The 12,310-nt window shown below is 43.0% G+C and overlaps 1 protein-coding gene across 2 annotated transcripts in view; it reads left to right on the top strand.

Moving 5' to 3' along the window:
* The window catches only part of ELF2 (E74 like ETS transcription factor 2), a 583,385-nt gene that overhangs the window by 462,633 nt on the left and 108,442 nt on the right, over positions 1–12,310 (top strand). The gene's annotated exons all lie outside the window — the stretch shown is intronic.

Genomic DNA, 12,310 nt, shown 5'->3' with positions numbered 1-12,310 from the left:
GAGCCCCTGTACAGTGTACCCTAGGTACCCAGGGCATAGGTGCATCCAAGGCCTACCAGGGGCTGCAGCACGTATTGTGCCACCCCTGGCCTTACTATTTGACACAACTGGCTGATCACTCAGCTGGGGCAAGGTGGTGTAATCACCCTTTGCTTTAGATATAGTATCTCTATATCTAACCCAAAATGGACACATATACTCCTATAAGTCACTCCTATGGCAGGCCTTATCAATCCTGAATTGGGAACAAAAGGGGCAAGGTCCTTTATGTGGTGAGGGCTAGACCTAATATCAATAGTGAACAACACAAAGTACCCAAACCACAGTGACTCAATAAGTTTTTTTGATACAGGGTAAGAAACCAATTTATTGTCGCTTCCCTAGACCCCATTATTTTGTGTCAATCATTTTGTATTTTTTATATTTTCAAAGAATTGCTGACAGAAAAAGACATTGATTGCAAATATTTACAAGGCTAAACAAACTTTAACAAACATTAAAGGCAAAGACTATTTACACATTTAGAAACCATTATGTCACACATTAGAAAGTATTCTCACATCAGACATTAAATAAAACAATTATTGAAAAAATAATCCAAACATTTTTATCACAAACAACAAAAAAATTGCAAACACTGAATGAGAGAAACTAGGGGTTGGGAGGATAGAATATAAGTAATTAAATGACTTATATATATTTTAATGCTGGACCAGCCGGTCCTAGCTTTTGTACAACAATGATACTTTGTATCTCCCAAACAACACTGCCGACGCGTTTCTAGACCAGACTGGAGTCACTGGTCTGTCATCAGGGCTGTATGTGTCTTGTATCTGTAGGATACAAAAGCAATGTTTTGCTTAGTCTAGTGTGTGGGCTCCTTATTACCATGAAGTGGCTATAATGACGGTGTGCGCTACATACCAAGGCTGCTAAATGTAGAATTTCAGAGGGGGTCTTTTGGAGGTCCGTTTAAATGAATAGCGTGGCCGAACAGAGAAGCCTAGAAAGATTTTAAGGATGTTTTTTAATTACATGATTGATTCATTCATTATGCTAGTGGCTGAGTCAGTTTGGGGAAGTGAAAGCGTACCTTTTACTTTGGGTAGTGCCGAGTGCTGGCAGGATCCATTAGGAGCGGCGTAACCATCAATTTTGATTCTGACATATGAGAGAGATTGACATTCAGAGGCTTGGCGGCGTGCAAATGGTCTTTCACACTCGCTTGGACAATTCAAAGAAAGGTTGCCTATCTTGATTTAATCTCTCTTTTAGCATGAAAGGGGTTGTTAATGACTCTGCTGGGATGTGCTAGCGTTTTGGGTGGCTTCTCGGGGCCAGGGACCTATTCTCATGAGATAGAGGACCAAGACCAGCGGGCAAACCAGGGATGTCTAACCGGTGCAAATCAAGACAGATGTAATTAGATATGCGCTATCTCAGACAGGTTATTCAAACCAGTCTGTGCACTGTTAAATTTTAAAATCAGATACGCTTCTTTTTGTAACAGAACGCGCTCGACGTCGTGGCATTTTGACCTGGAATTTATAGTGTACAGAACAGACCATTTGAATTCTTGTTCATTGTGGGACTTCTCACAGAAATAATCCACCATTGGAGCAGACATCACCTTTTTCCTAATTCGCGATCAGTGCTAGGCACCGACATAGAATCATGTACACAACGTTCCTTGTTCTGCAATTAGAAAATTCTTTGTGCTTCCACTTGATCGCATGATGTACAAACTCGTCGCCTTCTATTGTGCTGAAGCAGGCGACGCAGTTACCACACTTGTGGTGGCCCTCGATAGGCTTGAGATTCCATTGCGCCAATAAGTCGCTTTTGGGTTTAGGAATAACCACATCAGCTCGGATGAGTTCCTGTCCAATGCTGCGATTTTTTTCAGTAGGCAAAAATGGGTTTGGGGGAACGGGCAACTCAACCCCCTCCAACAAATGCCAATTCCTTAATACAGCCTGTCTTAGTTTGTGTGTGTCCGGGCAGAAGGTGGTGACGCACACGAGTTTCTCCAAAGGTGCGCGCTGTTTAGTTTGTAATAAACATTCTCTAGGCGTATATTTGGCACGCTTAAGAGAATGTTTAAGGAGCTTCCGTGGATAACCACGCTCTTGCAATTCACAGCAAAATGCTTGGGCATGCAGCTCATAGTCTTGTATTTCTGAGCAATTCCGTCTTATTCTTAATAATTGCTCATAGGGTAAATTAGCTTTTAGACTGCGGGGATGTGCACTCCTGTGGTGTAAAATCGTGTTTCTGTCGGTGTCTTTCCTGAACAATGATGAAACTAACCGACCGTCCACACACCTCATTTCAATATCCCAAAAAGTCATCCGGCTTGTGACAATAATAAAAACAATTTTTTAAGTAATTGGGATTTATGGGACTACATGCCCCATAATGCATCAGCACAGTTTTTGCATATATAACAAACAGGAAATGGCGGTGGCCATCTTTATTAAGAGAAATTCGAATCCAGCAGCACAGAGCAGCAGCTCCAGCTACAGGTATTTCCCCCCCCCCCCCCGCACTAACATGCGCTCGCCTAGCGCTGAACTAGCAAGAACATCCCACTAAGATCGCGCTTTGTTTTTCCCTTTAGAAAGCTGAAATTAACAACCCCTTTCATGCTAAAAGAGAGATTAAATCAAGGTAGGCAACCTTTCTTTGAATTGTCCAAGCGAGTGTGAAAGACCATTTGCACGCCGCCAAGCCTCTGAATGTCAATCTCTCTCATATCTCAGAATCAAAATTGATGGTTACGCCGCTCCTAATGGATCCTGCCAGCACTCGGCACAACCCAAAGTAAAAGGTACGCTTTCACTTCCCCAAACTGACTCAGCCACTAGCATAATGAATGAAAAACATCCTTAAAATCTTTCTAGGCTTCTCTGTTCAGCCACGCTATTCATTTAAACGGACCTCCAAAAGACCCCCTCAGAAATTCTACATTGAGCAGCCTTGGTATGTAGCGCACACCGTCCTTATAGCCACTTCATGGTATTAAGGAGCCCACACACTAGACCAAGCAAAACATTGCTTTTGTATCCTACAGATACAAAACACATACAGCCCTGATGACAGACCAGTGACTCCAGTCTGGTCTAGAAACGCGTCGGCAGTGTTGTTTGGGAGATACAAAGTATCATTGTTGTACAAAAGCTAGGACGGGCTGGTCCAGCATTAAAATATATATGTCATTTAATTACTTATATTCTATCCTCCCAACCCCTAGTTTCTCTTATTCAGTGTTTGCATTTTTTTGTTTGTGATAAAAATGTTTGTATTATTTTTCAATAATTGTTTTATTTAATGTCTGATGTGAGAATACTTTCTAATGTGTGACATAATGGTTTCTAAATGTGTAAATAGTCTTTGCCTTTAATGTTTGGTAAAGTTTGTTTAGCCTTGTAAATATTTGCAATCAATGTCTTTTTCTGTCACCAATTCTTTGAAAATATAAAAAATACAAAATGATTGACACAAAATAATGGTGTCTAGGGAAGCGACAATAAATTGGTTTCTTACCCTGTATCAAAAAAACGTATTGAGTCACTGTGGTTTGGGTACTTTGTGTTGTTCACTATTATTATCAATCCTGAAAACAGAGTGCTTGGAATTATGTGAGATGGTGCTCTAGCATGAGCTGAGCCTGTCTGCAGCTTTTGGAACCATGTCCTTATAGCTGTTCCGTGATAACGCTATACCATGTACTCTTAAGTGCATTATAATCCCCGCGGTTATTGCTAACTTTGGCATAGCATTATCGAAACATGTCGGGTAAGGTGTCATGCGCTTTGGAATACTACCCCCTCGCCAGTCCTGGCAACGGGGGTAGCATTCCATCCTTCTAGAGGGATAAGAAATGTATGTAATTAGAACCCCAGTTAAAGTTAACCCGAGCCTCAGCATCACAAAATGGATGCTGCTGCCACAGACACAAGTCTGACCTCCTGCTGCTGGTAGTCCTTCCAGCAACGGAGGCCTGGACAAAGGGTTTCCTGCCTGGGGAGGTGCTAGCACCACCCCAGACAGGACTTTGTGTATCCAGATAGGCAGGGCTGAAAGGCATGAGACATGCCTGGGGCACACAAGGTGTCCCTGTGCATACCCCGGTTCAAACCAGTTGCTGGGGCACTCCAGCCCCAGCTCTGGCGTGAAACCGGACAAAGGATAGGGGGTGTAACCACCCCCCTTCCTGGTCCCATTCCGGATTAGATTATCCTGAACAACTCTACAAAGAAGAAACTCTGGACTTCGACGTTCTGCTCCACAGAAGACTTAAGAAATCTCCCTTGTGGCCAAGGAGTGCCCACCCTGCATCTGCAGGCACCATCAAGCGTCCTAGCGGTTCACTTTCTCGTCCTTCCTGGTGGAACCAGACTTCAGAGCCCGACGAGACCCGGACTTCCAGGCCTCAACTCACATCTGCAGCACAGCTGAGATCCGTGGGTGCGACGAGACACGTGGGACCGGCCATCTTGAAGAAACTGCACTTCGCTTCCAGCACGACCTCTGAGGCACCCTCGAGAAAGTGCTTTGAGGATTGAGAAGCCCCAGCCCCGAGCAGCTCCTGCACCGAAGATCAGCCCTCCAGCCTCCACGAGACCTGCGTGGGGCCCTTCTGCCTGGTTGCTGCTCGACGCCTTGTCTGGTCATTTGCGGGCTGGCTTGTGGCCTCCTAGACGACAAACTTTGAAAACTACACCGCTGGTCTGGTTGCTCCAGACTGGCCCTTGCTTCCTTCCAAAAGAGAAGTACCCCGGACCCTCCTGGTCCGCACCAGACGCCATCTTCACTCACCGCGTATGTTGCCTTTGCCAAGGCCTGTTGACTCCGATCTCGGAACAGACACCGCCGACAGCGAGAGCCTTCGTGGGACAGCTTGTGCCTCCATCCTGGTCGTCGAAGACACCTCCTGGTTCACGTGGCAGCAGTCAAGCGTCACCTCTTCACCTGATCGCGACAACATCATCTGGTTCCTTCCTGTTCCACGCCGGTCACTGGCTAGTGACTGAACATTGTCCCCTCTGCTTTCAGGTCTCCATCTTACTCGATCCGCCCTTGGATCGCTGCGGACATCTTCCTCCTGGTCGCCTGCAGCATCTTTCTCCAAGGCTCCATTGACTTCAACGCGGAAACCCGACACACTTTCACACCTATGCACCCGCAGCCAGTGGGTGAGGTAACGAGAGCATTTCGGTGCTCATAGGTAGATTGACTCTCCTAGTATCATGTAATTTCAGTCTCAACCAGTCTGAACTGTCTTTACTTACCTATTTCGTTATCTGTTCATGCCGATTGACTTTGCATTGAAACCTGCGTGTGTGTTTTAACACTGCACACGCGTCTCTTGGGCCTCCGGCTCCTTACCTAAGGTTGGGGTAGTGTAGCCCCAGCGATTGTACAGCCTCTGGGCATCCTCATTTCTCCTATCGATCTACTTATACCATTTACTTAGTATATGGTTTGCCGTGCCCCTAGGGCACCATTGTAATTTGTGCGACTTATTGTATTTTTCTGAAGAGTATTATGTGCTTAGCCCTCTGATCTCATAAAGAGTTCAGAGGTGTTTGTTAGTAATAAATATATTGTTTATTTTCATAACAACCTGTGTGGTGTCCTTTCATCTGGTATTCAAGGGGTTATATGTGGAAAAAAGCTGGCTTCACATGCCAAAAGAGTTTAGCCTAAGACTGCTTTGTCCATGCTACTATTAGGATAGCTGGTCTTTAAGGTTGACTTACAACCAATCACCATAAGGGTTGTTTGGACTGATACAAGGTGATCACTAGAACTAGTGAGCATCATATATCAGGCAAACTTCTCACAATAGGTATAAAGGCACTTAACTGTCACCAGCATGACAGCAATGTTCTCATTGATCAGAGCGGTCTGTTTGGCTGCTCAGGCAGTGCCTGGAACCGTTTTCCACCCAGCTGTGCAACACAGCCCAGTGGAGAAATTGTAAGTATGCATGACTGTTTGGCTGCCAAACCGTCATGTGCACTTAAAGAATGCCCACCACCCCTCCTCCCCCCTGCTGACGAGGCCAGCCCCACCCCACCGTAAGCTGGCTCCATACTAAAAAATAAACTGATAATGTTGCGTTATCATTATTTTATTTTTCCTTTGCATTGCTCGGAGAGCAGTGGGGCGGCAATCTTCTGCCTTCGCGGAGAAGCTGCCGCTGGTTCTTTGGGAGTGAAGAAAGCACTTTATGCGAAGTAAGAGTTGCTGTTTAAATTTCCAGAATTTCATCTGAGTTAACAGTACTTTTTTCGAAGACAAGCATTGACTCAAGGAACCTTTTAAGAGCATCCGAAAAATGCATGTAATCTGCAGGGAGGGTAAGAGGCAGTTTTTAAAGGAGAGAGGCAAGCAAGAGGTCTTCTGTTGGAACTGGTCCCTCACTCAGTACTATCAAACAGTTTAACGGTTTCTTTCAAAGACATATTCTTCTTTCCAAAAGTAACTGAACTGTGTTGGTTTAGGAATAAATTTGGGGATAGCGGGAAGGCCATCTACCGAGCCAATATGAGAGATTTTTTTACAAATAGGAAACGGCCTGGGTGCAAACATACCCCTCAGCGCCCATGGTCACCACACCACCCATAGGAATGAGGGCCACATGTATCAACATTTGTAATAGTGATGACCTAATTGGGATTTTCTGCAAATCGCAATTAGGTAATTGATACTACAAATATATGAAGACCCAAGAGTTTCATGTAACTATTCATAGGGGGTCGCAAATCAACCTACCTCGTTAATATTGATTTAGGTTACAATTTTCGACCCCCTAGGAATTGCTAAAATCATGGGGATTGTGGACTGCTGGGGTCAACAGACCACCATGTCTGTGATTGCTTTTAAATAAGAGCAATTTGTTTTTCTTTAATGCTGTCCGTTTTCCTCAAAGGAAAATGGGCTGCCTTTAGGAAATAAAAAGTTTTGTTTTCATTTTTTAAGAGTAGGCCATCGTCCATGGGACCACTGCCTACTCTTAAAAAAAAAGTTTTTGCATACATTCACAAAGGGGAAGTGGTCCCTCTGGGACCCCTTCCCATTTGTGAATGTGTTACCACCTACTTGAAGTAGATGGTAAAATGTGAGTGTTTTGCGACCGCATTTTGGTCACTAAGCAGTCTTACATACCGAAGCGATTTGGTTTTAGGAAGGAATGACCTGAACACGCCCTTCCTAATAGCCAATTGCCTTTTTTCCGGTTGCAAACAGCCCAATTCTGCTAATCAGGCTGTTTGCGACCTTAAAAAAAAGTACATATATGTGGCCCTTAGTTGCTAATGTAGAGGGAGCAGCGACAGCATTAAGGCACAGACCGGGCCGTGGAGAACAGTTGCAGGATGACAATCTTAGAGTTGTGGGAGTCCATCCTCTGAGGTCCTTGGGAGAGCTCCAGTGACTGTTCACAGCATCTGCTTGCTTCTACGCTGGGTGTCCTGAGACACGGGGCCAGGTTGCCCTGCCAACTCATGCAGCTTCCAGAGGGGAGTCTAGGTTGCAACTCAAGTGACTCAGGACTCGCAGGATCAGGTGGGCGAGTAAGCAAAATTGCACATGCTGACCATAAGGTGGGTAAATCGCAGGACAGGTCTCTCGTCTCTGCTTCATTTGCTTCTCTGTAGCGAGTGCATGCATCCGGACGATAAAAGGATGGCTGAACAAATGGGAGGACAGGAAAAAATTGTAAACTAAGAGAATCAGCAGCTCCTTGCACTGCTAATGCTGCTTCCTGTAGGCGCGCAAGACCAGGACGAAAGGCAGAGTCCAACAGTATGTACCTTTTAAAATAGATACTGTGCAAGAAGAGTGTAGGCTGAAGACGGCACTTTGTGACACTGTAAGAGCCTCCACACACTAACTGTGTGAGGGCGGACCAGTGACCTTTTGATGTGTTCTTAATGTCGCCACACTGCTATAACTGTGCAATCCAACTTCATTGCTTTTTCTGTTCACATCCCTACTGCTGTGGACACTACTTACTACACAACGATGTGCTTTATGCCAACCTGGAGCACACCTGTTTTACTATTTCCATAAATATTTTGAGTACAGTGACCCTTGTATCTATCCTGAAAACACTCCTTGCTTGACAGTTTGAGCATGTTTTGTTCTTATACAGCATGGATTATGCTATTAATATGGCCTTGCTGCAATGGAATGCCACGTCTGAGACAAGTTGCAAGTGTGTTCCTTTGTCATCTAATTGCATATGTGAAAGGATAGTTTGAGTGAGAAGAATGCAGTCGACAGAAGTAAAGCAGTATCATCTTTAATATCTACTATGCATGCCATCATTGTCCAGATCCCCTCATAAAAAAGTATTACCCTGATTTTGCATGCACTAAGTTCACACTTTGTAAAGGAACCCCAGGGCTGTCAGAGAAACGTTCACCCTACTGTCTCCCCAATCAGATCATCAAGAAAAGTATTTCTGTTGAACCGTAATCGTGGTAAAAAAATGTTTATCATACATTTACTCTCCTTTACTACTCCAACCATACTTTGCCCTTTACGATTTGGCAGTCTTCGGCACTTCCTTTACCACAGAGGCAATGATCCCCTGACTAATTTTTCTCCGAGGAGGATGACATTAGGATGACCAACACCATGTTAGTGGTCCAATGAGGACCATTAATTGACAGCCAACTCACAAATTTGAGATCAGATTTAGGTACACCACTCTTAAGACCATGCTATAAAATAAAGGATAGCAACAGGAAGACCCATTCTCCTGAAGAAGTTAAGTAGAGTTGGGATTATGCAGACCAAAAGCTCTGCAACAGCAATGCATAGCAGAAATAGTAGCCCCTGATGTTCTGTCAGAGCTCGCTCATTCTCCCTACAACACTTCAAGTCATTAATAATCAGCACAGTTTGAAAAGAGCCAACAGGACTCAATAGTAGACTCGGGCAGGTATTAGATTAATTTGGTTATTGTATTAAAGGTTCAAAGTTCATTACCATTAGCGATTCCTTATAAGTTCAGTTAAAAATATGAACTTGTAAAATAGTGCCAAACATTTAAGCTTTGCTTTCTCAGATGGTTCTAATCCAAATTAGTTATACCACAATTAAGGCAGAAGGATAGTTTGTTGTCGAACAGCTCAAGTCCTATGAAGATGGGAAAAGGGTTAGCATAAACAAGGAAATTAAAGGAATATAAAATGGAGAAAAGTTAATCAAATCAATTAGAATAGCATCCTCTCGCACTGGAAAAAAGGAAACTATGGCTTTGCCCCTCTTTTCGGATTTCTTCTTTCATAAAGTTACAACAACGTCCTGGTGATGTAGCATCACACCACCATCAGAAGTCTGTTGTATCATAAAATTCACATATTGTCACCTAGGACACTTGCAACAGGGAGATGGATTCCCATCCTAGTCATGACAAACTAAAGATTGACAGTCCACATAGGCCTAGTATCTGTAAAAAGAGATACAAAGTAATCAGCTATAACAATAGTAGAAATTCTGTCCTCACAGGAATATCTGTGTGTGCACGTTTAAGAAAAATTCAGGCCTGATGGGAATGTACAGGACAAATAAAGCAACATTTCACTAGTGGAAAATGAACCATTGTATTAAGCCAGGAGAAATGTCAGCACTAGAAAAAAAGCATTTTGAAAAGACCTTAAAATTAGCATCACATGTTTAAATGAAATTAGCTCCAAACCAACATTAAATTTAATGTAATTAAATCAACTTGATTCGATTAGCTTTATTCGATTTCAATATAAAAATCATAAAAGCAACATCAATAGATATATATACATCAATACATCAAATACATTTCATTTCACAAGAAATTAACGAACGTTTAAAAAATGATTAAATCTATAGAAGAAATCAGCTAATCACTGGACAACAGAAAAAATGAAGAAATCAATTGAAAATAGGGGGGGAAGGGGGCCATTCAGTACAGGACCACTTCTAGCGGTCCAGAAGTTACTCTGAGTTACTTAGCGGTGCGGCGGGACGTATAAAGATCTAGGGTAAAAATCGCTTAAACTCCAAGTCGATATTAGACCATCGCCTATTTGCGGCTTCCAAGATTTGAGGTATGGGACGACATATTTGTTACTGAATTTTACGAGTACCAAATCGCCCACAGTATTTTTTACAAGAGGTCCTAGCCAGCCCACCCTTCTGACGCTTAATATAGTGCCATCTATATTGGGGGGCAATGGTCTATTTTTAGTTAGCCAGAACACTACCTTGTTCCTTAAATCCAGCTGACTTTCATGTTTCCCCTTTGGGAGTTCTGGTATTCCTGCGAGGACGCACACAATGGGAGCTGCCTCTGGAGGCAAATGTAGGTGATTAGTTTTACGTGGGATGGTGTCGTGACTAGCCGCTATTCTTTTTTGGGATGGCATTTCTTTATTTTGCCCAACCCTGGGGTAAGGACGTTGTGGTATTGTGGCTGCTTTCGAGTTTTTTAAAGTGTTCATGGGTGGGGCAGCTATTTGTTTACTGATGGTTATGTTTTGTATAATAGAATCAGGTGATTCTATGGGGGGTAGGCACTGTAGTTGTACTGGTCCTTCCAAGGTTTTTGTAGGTAGCTAGTTAGCCTTTATTGCTTCTTCAAGTCCCGTAAGCCTATCAACTAAGCTAGTTATTTTATCGAGCAACGGGGATATAATAGATTTCATAATATTTTCAAGCGCGGACAATAGGGAATCCTGTACAGGTACTTTCGGAATATCAGTGCTAGGGGTATTGTGTACTGGTCGGTGTCGGTTTAATTTTTTTTTCTTGACCTGACTGCCCGTTTGGTTAACTTCATCTCTCTTCCTTTTGCCCGAGGGCACCTGGGTAGAGACGGTAGGTAGGGAATTTGATGTTGGGTGAATTGTGAGAGACATGTCCTGTAAGATCTGGGTTGGTTGGGAAGAACGACTGGGACCAGGACTAGACATAACTATAGGGGAGATTGGAACAGGAGTTAGCACATTTTCTATATTCACACGGGCATACGAGGCTTTACACATTAGATTCAGTTCTTCCAATAATGATATAGCTGGGGCTGTATCAGCAGTCTGTGAGGGAGAACCTATAATAAGTGAACTGTTCATGGCTGGAGATCGTACTAGTCTCTCCAATTCGCTAGCAATGGGCAATATAGCACTCTTGAAATAATAGTCCGATCCCTGTGAAGCAAGAATAGATCGGGTGTGATAAATACCACACTCTTCCGGGGCATATTAGGGGGTCAGGGCATGTGTAATAATTATGGTAATGCTTAGGAACAAGATTGTCAGGGAAATGGGTTAGGATTTCGGCTAGAAAACAGGTTTTCAACTTGTGTTTAAAAAAATGCCTTCAAAGAATAGGCAAAACGGTAGATTGTTTAAAATACGTAAACGTTGTCTAAACTGCTTGGAAATAAAATGCCCGTTTTAATATAATGTATGGAAAAATATGTTTTAAATCCACATGGTTTCATTGCAGGCAAGGAAGGGCAGACCAAAACGTGTTTCACCTAGATTGCCTTATCCAAAATAATGTCTCTATAATAAAACAAGTTACTATTACGTAACTAGGGCTAGTGAATATGTCCGTCAGAGGGCGCACCATGAGGATTGTTCGGAGCATTTATATGGCAGCATTTAGGTATGGTTCGATGTGGATCTATGTCCCATGTAAACTCAAGGTTGAGTTTAAGTGGGGGGAGCTTGTTAAGCATCCAGCGTGCATATAGGGAGTACGAACTTGGGCTTGTATTCGGCTTTGTAAAGGTTATGAGTATATGCTGGTGTAGATTACCCACCGAGTGCCTTGCCCACCTCCAAGTCTACTCCCGTGGCTAAATAACGCTTCTCTTAACCTTGTGGTACTCGGAGTAAAATTGAATACACAGATTTGAACCAACCGTGCATCCCCGTTAATGGCTGGGTGAAAGAGAAACTAAGCACATGTAAAAAAAAAAACCAATAAAAATCAACCCTGTGGCATGGATTATGGTAAAATTATGTAATGCTTATTACGGTGCAATGTCCAAACGGCCTAAGCTACCTTAACGATTTTTTTGTATAAATAAGTTATGGCTTATGAGTAGTTAAGATACTAGTCCTTGCTTAAATAAACCATTTAAATAATAATATCCCAAAAACAAATCAGAAGCGTGAGTAACGTATCGAAGATCTTTTTCAATAACGGATTGAGAAGGGAGTATCTATGTTATGGTGTTGACAGAGGCAGTGGAGGAAAAATACTTGTAGAGTTGAGTAAGTCAGTAGCGTGTCATAGGTGGTTAAAAAAG

This window comes from Lissotriton vulgaris, chromosome 3_1 (assembly GCF_964263255.1).
Source record: "Lissotriton vulgaris chromosome 3_1, aLisVul1.2, whole genome shotgun sequence".
In the NCBI taxonomy this organism is placed as follows: domain Eukaryota; kingdom Metazoa; phylum Chordata; class Amphibia; order Caudata; family Salamandridae; genus Lissotriton; species Lissotriton vulgaris.
The sequence above is the reverse complement of the archived record's forward strand: the minus strand, read 5'-3'. Positions and strand labels throughout refer to the sequence as shown.